Below are 12270 nucleotides of genomic sequence, written 5' to 3'. Positions count from 1 at the left end.
GGTTAAGGTCCTATCGAGCCATTGGAGGTCTTAAATGCCAAAAAAAATTGAATAGACTTTTTTCACTGGCACCAGACTCTTCCAAGGTCATGGTGGAAATGACGCATTCCACTGCCCTAAAATGGTTGGCTCCAAATAATTTACAGGCAAAGTTGCCCTTTATGTTAAAAAGGTCAATCTTAAAATTTATAACATAAGGTTTCATTTTGTCATTTATTCAATAGCCTTTATTAGTCACCTACTGTGTTCCAGGCACTGAAGCATAAAATGAATTTAAAGGTGAGTATGAATGAAAGAATGAATTTAAAGAGGCTGTTGTCCTCTGGGGGTCATCTTCGCCGTTGATTGATGGAACTCAACATATGACAGGCACTAAGTGCTTTACATGCATTATTGAATTTAATCTTAAATACTCCACACTGTCAGTACTGTTCACATCATTCCCATTTGACAGATGAGGAAAAGCTTTGAGAGGCCAAGCAACTTGCTCAACGTTACTCAGCTAGTGTTGAAAACTCAGCTAGTGTTGAATTCAAATAAAGAATTGCCTTGTCTCTGAAACCCGAGTTCTTAATTATCATGCTGTGCTGTCTCCTTAATGCAACATGATAAGATTTATAATGGAAGTGTAAATACAGTTCCATGATGAAACAGAAAAGAGTAACAACAAAATGTGCAACATTTCTTCCATTTACATGTCAACCTTGTCCATGTTAACATGCTGTTCTACTTTTAACATGTGCTCCTAAATCAGTGTTTGCAGACATCTGCTGATTTGCAATTTTTAAGAGTTAAAAAAAAAATCTAGAGCACACTGGAGTTGGCTCATCTCTGAGCCATAACTCCAGGGTGAGAAGGAGTGTCTCAAAGGGCTTGAGGAGCCATGTGGCTGAGACCTCAGTCTTTTTCCATTTGACATCTGCTGGGACCAGGGCATCCAAGATGGCTCCTTCACTCACATGCCTAGTACCTGGGCTGGGCTGGCCAAAACAGCCGGGACTGGCCAGGATCTCCCTCTCCATATGTGGGGGTCTCAAGGTAGGCAAAATTGCCTCAGAGCAAGCACTCCAAGAGCCCAGGTGGTGCTGCAAGGCCTCTTAGGGCTCAGCCTTAGAAATCCCATGCATCATTTCCACTGCGTCCTACTGGTCACTGAGTCACCTAGGCCAGCCCAGGTTCAAGGGTTGCTGGGTGGAGGAAGACTCCATCTCCCAGTGGAGAATCAACTTGGGCAGATAAGGAGGGAAAAAATCAATATGGTGGCCGTCTTGGAGATTAGGCTGCCATAATCACAAATTCATTTTTCTCTGTGGCATCAGCAACCTTTAAAGTCAACAAATAGTTATGGAAATCATCAGTGTTTAACTTGCCTCTAGATAACTTCTCTGTATGTAATTCATGCTACTAATTACGGGAATATGAGGGTGACACACACAATGAATCAGACAGCCCCACCTTGACGGACTTCCTAAACAGTGGCCTTCGGGAGCTTTTCAAGACCAAAGCTATTTCCCTGATTTCAATTTTTAAGAGCTTCTAATTTAACTGCTACCAACCCAGTTTGTCTACAAATTTAGAACTAGACCTCCCACATCCATTTTCCCGAAATAGCTGAGCTAATGAAAAAGAGTAATGGCACCAATGGAGGATATGTGCGTGCGCAGTGTTGATCACACCCATTTCAATTCTTCTAACTGCTCTACATGCCTTTCTTCCCTACCTCTGCCTTCCTCCTCCAGGTCTCTGCTGACTTGCCTGTCCCCACATTAAATCAGCTCCTCTGTGTTTTTCCTTTGTAGCACTTCCTGTCGTTGCTGACAGTATTTGTTTATTCTTGGTTTCCCTATTGGTAAATCCCAAGAGCACAGGCACTGGGCATACACTGTCTTACCCACCAGCATATGCCCAGAGCTTGACACAATGCCCAACCCACAAATTAATATGATTAACGTTTGAATTAGCAGACGAACTTTCCAGGAGAAATAACATTATAAAAGACGGTTAAGGTCCAGAGTTAGCGCTAGAGAAAATCTGCCTAAGTGCAAATATAGGGTGTGTGCATGACTTAACTACTTTGTGCAAGATTTTCCTGAATCCCCTGCCCAATTCTCCTTACCCCCAAGCAAGCAGGAGAAATCCCTGCTGGGAAAACAGCTTAGAGGAGGGAGAGGAAAGTGAGTGTGTGTGGCAGGTGCTTTCATGGCTTATGGGGGGCCCAGGAATGACAACTCCTACCCCACAGAGGGGTGGCTGTGCTCCAGGAATAGAGGCAGAAGGGCCCTACAGTGAAGGTGGCCCAATGAAATAACAAAGCCCCTTGCAAGCTGAAAAGCAGGAAACACTGAGCACTCAAGCCACCGTTGAAAAGAAACCAAGGCAACCTCTGCCCTGCTAGCTACCGTGTGGCAACTGCACTCAGGACCGCCTGAATGCTCACTGTGGCTCAGGCCTTGAGCCAGGAAAGGGAAGTGCTCTGATGGAGTCGGGGATGAGATGCTGTTGTTACCGTTACACACACACATACTCACATGGGACATGGGCCTTTCCACACATGTCTTTCTTCATCCAGTAGGTTGATGCTGCCATGAGATCATAATGACAAAAAACTTGCAAGAAATATAGTTGGGGGATTTGCTTAGGTTTTCTCAAAAGTCTTACCAAGTAATGATACTCGGCCAAAGTACTATTAAAAACCTGAAAACTAAGTTTTCAATATTCCATCATTACTGCACGTGCCTCACTCCTTTCTCAGGATTTTCTGGGTGAAAAAGACAGGCAACCGTCTCCGTTCCATCTTCCTGCTCCCGGAAGCCTCCCTCAACTAGTTTTGTTTATGCAAAGGGAAGCTCCAGTGAGGTGGAGCACAGACTCCACAAGGCAGGCAGTCTCCTCTCACCCTGCCTAGCATCGCTTCTCTCAAGGGTGAACAGTAATTGTTCTGGGTTATAGTATAAATGCTCCAAGCTCCTTTTTTTGTGTGTTGAATTGCAACCTTATGCTTCACATAGCTAATATGATAGTTTTAAAACTGCAAATACCAGTTCTTCTGAAAAGCATGGCTGTAGTTACCAAGACTTCCACTAGAGAGCACCAAAGGGCTACCTCTGAGGGAAAGTTCGGGCGAAGAAACACTTGAGTTTCTCTCAAGTTTTTCAGACACCTTTTCTGGAGATGGAAAGCATGGACGTGTGCTCCCTGCTTTCCACAATAAAATCATTGTAACTGCTAGAAGCATCACGGAATGTTAAAAAGCACACTGGACCAGCAAGCAGTGCGAGTTGTGAGATGCACACAAAGAGTGCTGGCTTGTGTCACTGAAGAGTGACACTGTCACTCTTCCATGGTCAGCAAGTGACGGGGTCCCCTGCCTCCCAAAATATTTTAATCATTAGAGCGGGTTCAACGATGGCTCCCAAAAAGACATGTTCCTGTCTTAGTCCCTGGAACCTGTGTATGTGGCCTTATTTGAAAAAAGTTAAAGATCTCGAGCTAAAATAATCTAGATTATCTGGGTGGGCCCGAAATCCAATGCCAGGTGTCCTTATAAAGGAAAGGCAGAGGAAGGTTGACGCACAGAGGAGGAGACACAGAAGAAGAGGAGGTCACGTGGGGACGGAGGCACAGACTGGAGTTATGCCACCGCAAGCCAACGAACGCCTGGAGCCACCAGGAGCTGGAAGAGGCACAGAGGGGTTGCGCCCCCCCCCCCGCCAGCCTCTTGTGGCGGCAGCGCCGTGCTGACGCCTTGTTTTTTTTGTTCTTGTTGGTCGCAGTGTTGTGGGATAATATTTTTTTGTTTTTTTCCGCCACGTTGTTCGTAGTTGTTGTTGCAGTCGTGGTGGGTTATTGCATGCTTTCTTCTTGGTGTGGTGGGGGGGCTCCTGGGGGGGGAGATGGTTTGTTGTTGGTGGGTGGTGCAGTCTTCTTTATTGTTGTGGTGTTTTGTTCTCCAAAGGGCCACCGTACATAAACAGAGAGTATGTCTGTGGTATTAAAATTTCATTCAGGATGGGGAGGAGGACAACTGGGGAGGGGGAAGTCTAAAAGGCTCCTTAGAAAAATGATTTTTTTTTAAAGTTGAGAAATGCCACCGTATGTTGCATGCACATCGGTGCTATTTTTAATTTTTAGATGACATGAGGAAAAACTGAGATGTAACAAAAAGAAATGAAAGTGAAAAACAACTGGAACCTGATGAATATTTTTTTTTCTCAGAAAAAAACACTTCAGATTCTTCCCTCTTCTCTAGCCCCATAAATACAACCTACAAGCTTGTTGGGCACACTGGATAGAAATGAACAAACAAGCTTCCTACCTTCAAGAGACTCACGGTCTAGAGAGAGGACAGGCCAACCCAGAGGGTGACGATATGTCACAGATAGAGCCTCTCACAGCATCCCAGTCAGTGAAGCGGGTGGAAGTTTTGGAACCTTCCTGAAAGAGGAGGAGCTGGGGTGTAAAAGGCAAGTGGGAGTTAGCCCGGCAAGAGCGAGGCGGGGGCTGCAGGCCAAGGCTGTGCTCCATCTGAACACAGACACCTACTCTGTGCTCTGTCTCGGGTCGTCCATGCTTTTCATGTCTGCTCTTACTGCCTTGGTTAAGCTCCTCCGATCACATCACGCCTCAGTAACAGTCTTCATACCATCTCTGCTCCCCTGCCCTTCTGACCTCCCCTGTGCACCAGATGGATCTTCCTTAAACGATTTTGCAACAGACCCGTACTGCCTCTGCTCAAGAACCCTCTGTGGCTCACTGTTACAGGGTAAACTCTCCCCAAGCTTGCTACTCAGATTCTAACCACCTGGCCCCTTCTTTCTTCTTCTGTCATCTAGCCAATTCTGTATTCATTACCAATATCGTCATGCTAGAGGTAAAAATATTGGCAGTAACAAAAGTGCTATTTCTTTGGCTGCAGCTCTGACCTCTCTGTGAAAACTCGGGGCCCCTCTCAGATTGCTCCTCCTTAGTCCCTGGAGTCCCCAAGCAGTCTCAGACCTGGTCTTAGAACCTCCTACTAACTAACGCCCCTTGTCCTCTCCAGCGGGTGATATTTCTTTTGTGTGATGTGGGCCGTGCTCCGAAGCGCTCTGAGGTCCCCCGAGGGAAACAGTGCCGATTCCATTCGTTGGCTCCGAAGCAGCATCGCTGTGCCCTCGTCACACTGGAGAAGGGTGTTCATGACACAGCTCCTTCAGTTTCCTGGTGGCGCCTCAGACTCTTGCATGAAGCCTGGACACAGGGACACAGACCGAGGTCCAGATTCCAGGCTGTTCCTCCTGCATCTCTAGCCCATCGTCCTCGGGATACGTCCCTGGGCTTTGACGGCTGACTCACGGTGAGTTCTTTCCCACGAAGAACCCTGAGACAAGCCTGGCTCCTCAGCACGTGCAGCTTAGATTCCCAGCCTGAGGCTTCCCTGCTGCTAGTACAGCTGGCTTTTGAGGCACATTGAAGTGTTCCCTGGCCCTCCAACCCCTGGTCATTTTCCCACCCTCTGAGCTCACTGCTTCTATCACCTGGGCGTTACTGGGTGTCATCAGTGCTGCCTCATTGCACCTCCCGTGCTGTGTTGTGTTTCGTTTTGTTTTTTGAAAACACGGAGGTAGCGGAGGACAGAGCTGGCTGACATCAACCCGACGAGTCATCTTGCGCGCCCGGTCGTTGAGCGCAATGACACGAGAAACAAAGATCTGCAAGCTTTGTACCCAATCCCGTGGGCCCTCCGTATGCCGCACGTCCCTAGACCTCAGCTCCCATCTTCCAGTGTTGCTCCCTCCCCGCCCGTGAGGAGCTGAGAACCAGAGAGCAGCAGGCACCTGACGTGGGAAAGGACAGTGTGGACAGGAAGTGTCATATGCCAGAAGCCATACCCATTTCATTTTCTATGAACCATTAATCATGTTGTTTGCTCGCTTTTCCTGTTAGCCTACTGACCCTCATTGATTTGATCATCGGGGTTAGTGTGGGTTGCGGTGGGTGAGGAGCATGAGGCTAGTTAAGAGCGGGGCCGTAGGGGACGTGGGGGTTGGAGGAGCAGGACACCCTCTGAGAGGCTCCCCAAGTGGGGCTGCTGCAGCCACTGTTAATGGCTGAGGGGCTACAAGCAGGGCTCCAGCACCCGGAGGCTGGAATTCTAGTCTTCTGGCTTGAACAGGTGCCAATTGAAAGCTGTTTCACTTTCTTCACAAAGTCCTCACCTAATAGCTCTTGCTGGTGGTGCCCAAACCCTCGGAGATTATCAAATTGTAGTGTAAGATTTTTAAAACACAATTTTTATCGAATTAATTGTTGTCGTTTCATCCTTTAGAGAAAATAGCTAGCGCACACTTAGCAACTGGAAGCCTTCCGTTCCTTTGATGCATATGAAAACCTGCTTAAATTTCCAAACTGAAACAGAATTAAGTAAAAAGATGAGATGCCATCTTTCAGATTTATTCTAGATATAATGAAAAAGGAATTTATCATTAGGGTATAGCACTGGTCTCAGCATCACGCAGAGCTGAATAAGCAGACAGCGCTAATGAGCTGAAACGGTTGGCCCAGTGATGGAGATGAAGCAGCACTTCTTGTAACTCTACCTAAGGTTCAAATCTCTAGGTCCACCCTTTATCTAGGGGAAGGCAGGGCCCTTGATTGACAGCCTCACCAAAACTGTGTGGATTGGAGGAGGAAAAGAGAATCCCAGTGCTGTAGCGCAAGGAAAGTGAAGGATTCTGAGCAGACAAATCCATAGATTCCATTACAAACACCATATTTATTTTGTGCTCTTATATCATTTTATTCAAGCAATCAATGATACTCATTTAAGAACCCAGAATGTCCAGACCCTTAAATTAGGGGTTCAAGTCTTTCCTTTGAGGAGCTGACAATCTAGCCAGAAAAGAGACGCACTATTGCATCCATTTGTAAATTTAGAAACTGAGATATAACCAAGTACAGTTGAACACATTTACCAAAAAAAATTACATAATCAAAGCAGAACTTGCAGCTAGGATTTCTTTGTGACTGTCCCCTGACAGTCTGAGACAAAAGACTGTATTGCAGTAATTCCCAACTTTACCCAGTATGAGGGCCCTTTCTTTTTTAATTTTAAGGACCTCGATGTAATAGTTGTCATATATTTATTTATTCAGGTAATAAACAAGGAAGGCCCACAAATGCATTTGCCAGCCCCTTGCAATAACTCTGACTTCCACCAGGGAACCTCAGTGCATATATTTTTAACCACGAGTCTTGGAATTGGACATCGTTTAGACTAGTTTATGACGTGACTTGTAATAATTCACTTAATTCCCTGCATCACTAACATAAGGATAGATTTTTGAATAACTGTCTGGGAGACGTCTATGGGATAAAAGAGAAGCACAGGCTCTGGAATCTGAAGACCTGGTTCCAGCTGTGCCTCTGTTGCTGGCTGCGTGATGCTGGCGAGTCATTGACCTCAAGCTGAAACGATGGGCGTAATAATGACCCTGCCCTGCCTTCCTCACGCTCCGACCCCACCCCAAGCTTCTGGGAGAGTTCTCAAGGAAGCTGCTTCACACACCCTGAGTTGCCGCCCTGAGACCCCGTCCAGAACTCTCCTCTCTCCTCCCTAGCCCACCCTCCCGACTCACTCACTCCAGTGCTACCGCTGTGTGGGCAGAGACTTATAACCCCGAACTGCGGAGCAGCGGACAGAGACTCAGGACATCAACTCAGTGTGGGCGAAGCACCTTCTTGGTGAGCACTTAACAATAATGGATGTTAAATGCTCATTCAGGGAGATCATAGCTGCCCCACAACTGTTTGTCCCTGGTCCCCTATGATATCCAGTAAAATAAAAGGTCTAGTTCTTCACTATCCAATATCGTAGTCACCTGGCCCCCGTGGCTACTGAACACTTGAAATGTGGCTAGTCCAAGTTGAGGCATACTCTAAGTATAAAATTCACACCAGTTTTCAAAGACTTAACATGAAAAGTAGTTGTAGATTATTATTTTAGTCCATTTGGGCTGCTGTAACAAAGTACCACACACTGGATAGCTTATAAACAACAGAAATTTATTTCTCACAGTTCTGAAGGCTGGGAAGTCCAAGATCTAGGCCCTGGCAGATTCCATGTCTGCTGAGGGCCCACTTTTGGTTTCATAGATGGTTACTTCTCTCTGTATCCTCACAAGGTGGCAGCCAGGTGTAGTGGCTCATGTCTGTAATCCTAGAGTTTTGAGAGGCCAAGGCAGGAGGATCACTGGAAACCAGGAGTTCGAGACCAGCCTGGGCAACATAGCAAGACCCCATCTCTACAAAAAGTTTTAAAAATTAGCCAGGCATGGTAGCATGTGCCTATAGTCCTAGCTATTTAGGAGGCTGAAGCAGGAGGATTGCTTGAGCCCAGGAGTTCGAGGCTGCAATGAGTTGTCGTCACATCGCTGCACTCTAGCCTGGGTGACAGAGCAAGATCCTGTCTCAAAAATAAATAAATAAATAATTTTAAAAATTAAAAAAATAAAATTAATGTAGCAACTGAAAATTTCAAATGATACATGTGACTCATGTTATATTTCATTGGCACTGGTCTTGACTACACACATTTTAAGTTTCTGTCCTACTGTTAGGTTTCATGATTCAAACGTGAAAAGTCTTACAGTGGATAAGAAGTTCTAGATAATCCTTGGACTTAGCTATTCCACTCCTTGGAAACTATTTCAAAGAAACATACACACACATGGGTACCTGTACAATGTGGGTGTGTTTGTAGCACTGTTTATACCAAGAAGAAAAAGCTAGAAACATCTAAATTTTCAACAATAAGGGACTGGTTAATAAATCATGGTACATCCATATATGGGTCATGTAAAACCATTAAAAAGGCAAGACATCTTCCATAAGAATCACCTGAGACACTTGTGAAAAATATCAATATGAAAAGACTTTCCCAGGCCCCTTTCTGAAAAATTCTCATTCAGCAGGTCTGGGGTGAGACCTGTCAATTTCAGTGTTTAAAAAGTGAGCCAAGCACAGTGGCTAGCGCTTGTAATCCCAGCACTTTGTGAGGCTGAGGCAAGAGGATCCCTTGAGCCCAGGAGTTCCAGGCTACCGTTAGCTACGATTGAGCCACTGCACTCCAGCCTGGGCAACAGAGCAAGACCCTGTCTCAAGAAATAAACAAACAACGAAGGGTACCCAGGAGATTCTGATTTCCAGACAAGTTCAAGACACACTAAAATAACTGATAAGTATATGTAACTACATGGAAAAGATATCCAAGATAGCGTTTGGAATAATATTTCATGATGCATTTTTGCTTATAAAACAGGATTACATGTGTGTGTATGTATATATATGTGTGTATAGAAATATACCTGTTTATGCATAGAAAAAGGTCTGGAGGGTATGAGTCCAACTGCTACAGGTGGTTGCCTCTGGGAAGGGCAAGGGGAAGAGGAGGCAGGCTGCGCACTTTTACTTGCATACTTCAATGTCAGTTTGTTTATACATCACTTAAATGAGGGGGAGGAGAATCCCCTCGTGATTTCATCGGTTCCCAAGTGTCTGGGGAGGGAGAGCAGCGCAGGAAGCCAGGGCTGATGCAGTCAGCTGCGCTCACAGCCACGGCACGGCGGCCACGCAGCCCAGTGGCGCCCGCCGTGGGGTCCCCCGGGGTGGGGCCTCTCCCGGAGCCCCAGCCGGGTCCGCCCTGGCACCACAGCTCTCCCCGCGCTGCGGCTCTTCTTCCGCTGCCCCGACGCACTGGGGAGCCCTGCCATGAGAAGAAGGCTTTCCAGATCGCAGCTTGGCCCGTGGCAGAGCCAGAGGGATGAGGTCACCCAGCACCAGCACAGCTGCAAACTATTTCAAGGAAACAGGTGGCCGCTATGGCCTCTTCGTGAGCTTGGAGTTCGCTGGGAAAGGTCTTTTCAAGGGCATCTCTGCGGCTGGGAAAAGAGGGCGCGGAGTAACGGAGTGTCCTCAGGAGCCTACATTTACTACCTTCCTCCAGAACAGCGGTCTCAGCCCTGGCTGCACATTCCTCCTCTGGGAGAGCACCCTGACCACCGAAATCAGAGTCTCCAAACTGGGGTCCAGGCATCAGCATCGGGAGAGCTCGCTGGTGATTCCGACGTACAGCCAAGGCTGAGACCACTGGCCTGACCCTTGCACCTAAAGCCCCTCGGAGGGCAGCATGCCCTGGAAGGTTGTCAGAAATGCAGAATCCCAGGCTCCACCCAGACCTGGTAAATCAGAATCTGCATTCCAACAAGATCCCCGGGAGGTCTGTGCGCGCTGTAAGGTTTGGAAGCGCTGCTGCCATAGTCAGTAGGCTGGAGGATGAACACACAGGTTCTGGGAGCTCACAGAAGGGTTGAAAAGAGAGCTTAAGCCCCTGACTTCTCCGAGGTGCATTCTCCTCGCCGATGTAATGAAGTTACTAAAACCTCCGTCTTGGATTGTTGTGATGATTGAACTTGGCACTTGATACTTAGCACTCAGTATATATGAGCTCCTGTTTTGTTAGGATCATCACTGTTCTTAATCCTGAAATGCAACCTGCTCAGTTGCCTGCTATGAGCATGTGCTGCCCACGTTTCCTGCCTAGCCCAGCCCCCATCCTGCCAGCATCCAGTGTCTTTTTTCTCCCAGGGGCTCAGACACGAGGACATGGCTCTATCCAGACTGTCTCCGATTCCAGAGTTGTTTTTCCTGTTAAAATCATGTGATTGCACCATCGTTGAAAAGAAAAACAATAAAAGGGTGTAGGTTCTCGTGATCGCTGTGGAGGCTGCGAATGTGGAGTGTTTCTGTGCCAGCTGGAGAGGAGAAGGGTTTTGGGAAGGGGTTTGCCAAATCCTGCCTCCTGAGCTTCTGGGTGGTGGTTCAACTCTGGATCGAGAGTCTGAGAAGCTGTGGGGAGACGGTCCCATGACGACTGTGGAATCAGTCACTGATGGACAATGAGTAGTGGACAACATGAACTACGCGGCGCTTTCAGGGACAGCACAGGTTCACCCAACAATGATTCTTTTTTGAAAGCTTTTTTCATTTGACAAACATTAAGTAAGCATTTCCTAAGTGTGTCAGACATTGCACTATTATCTGATCTTATCATCAAAATTACCCTTTGGGGCTGGTATTACTTTCATTTTACATACAAGAAAACAGGCTCAGAGATGCTTAGTTCTAGGGTTAAACAGCCATGGGATGAGAGAATTGGATTCATTCAGAAACTGCCTCGGGTCCCCAGCCCACTCCGGGTCACTCTACGGTACTTCCTCTCCCAAAACCCAGGAGGACACACGTGGCATTGGGGGCTGGAGCCCTTTCTAGTTCAAGATTGGATTGTTTGTTATTCTTCGTGGGGTTTTCCTCCTCGTGTTGAGAGAGGCACCATCTCCCTAAGTTACTCTGCCAAACCCTTCATCCTCTGAGAGGGAAGACAGTAGTCCACTATTAACTACGGTTTTGTGTTTGCAAACTAGAAGAATTTAAGATCATCTTTCTTACTCTCTTTCGCCTTTCCATTCAAGAAGCATTTATCAAGGATGTCAGGAAATACACAGGTAACTAAGAAGGATCTTATTTGAGGGACAAGAATGTAGCAAACTGATCCTGGCTGTCGGGGGAGTGGACAATATTTGGTGATTTTGTGGGTCAAAAAGGGATTTCAGGCAAAAGGAACAGCAGAGGCAAAGACAGAAGGCGTATTTCTATGCTCTTTTTTTTTCTTTTTCAATCACTAAAATGCAGGCCTCTTGAAATAAAAGTCAATTGGGATATTTAAAAGCAATACTATAATATTAATAGTATCTAATAGTCCCTAACACTATGTACCCCATGCACTGGCCTACACACTTGGTGTACATTCACTCATTCTATCCTCAAGGAACCTGTGAGGTGGGTGCTCACATCCCCACCTTAGGGATGAAGAAACAGAGGCACAGGGAGTAAGTAACTTGCTAAAGGTCTTGTAATTTTTACGTGACTGAGCCATGATCCGAACCCAGGCCTCTTGGCCCCTGAGTCTGTAATCCTTCCCATCTGCTATATTGCCTCTCGAATGCCAAACAATCTAACACAGGGGTGGGGAACTTTTTCATGTCGGAAGGCCGCATTAATATAACTGTAATCAAATAAGGCCACATTAAAAAACTTTAACTAGATATACTTAAAAATATACATTATTTTGTAAAAATCTAACTGCTATGTACTTAATAATTTCAAAAAATGAAAACTATTTGTTAATTGTAAAGTTAACTAACCTTTTAATGATTTTGTTGTGTCTGTTTTTTG

This window comes from Propithecus coquereli, unplaced genomic scaffold (genome assembly GCF_000956105.1).
Source record: "Propithecus coquereli isolate 6110/MARCELLA unplaced genomic scaffold, Pcoq_1.0 Scaffold5, whole genome shotgun sequence".
Classification (NCBI taxonomy): Eukaryota; Metazoa; Chordata; class Mammalia; order Primates; family Indriidae; genus Propithecus; species Propithecus coquereli.
The sequence above is the reverse complement of the archived record's forward strand: the minus strand, read 5'-3'. Positions refer to the sequence as shown.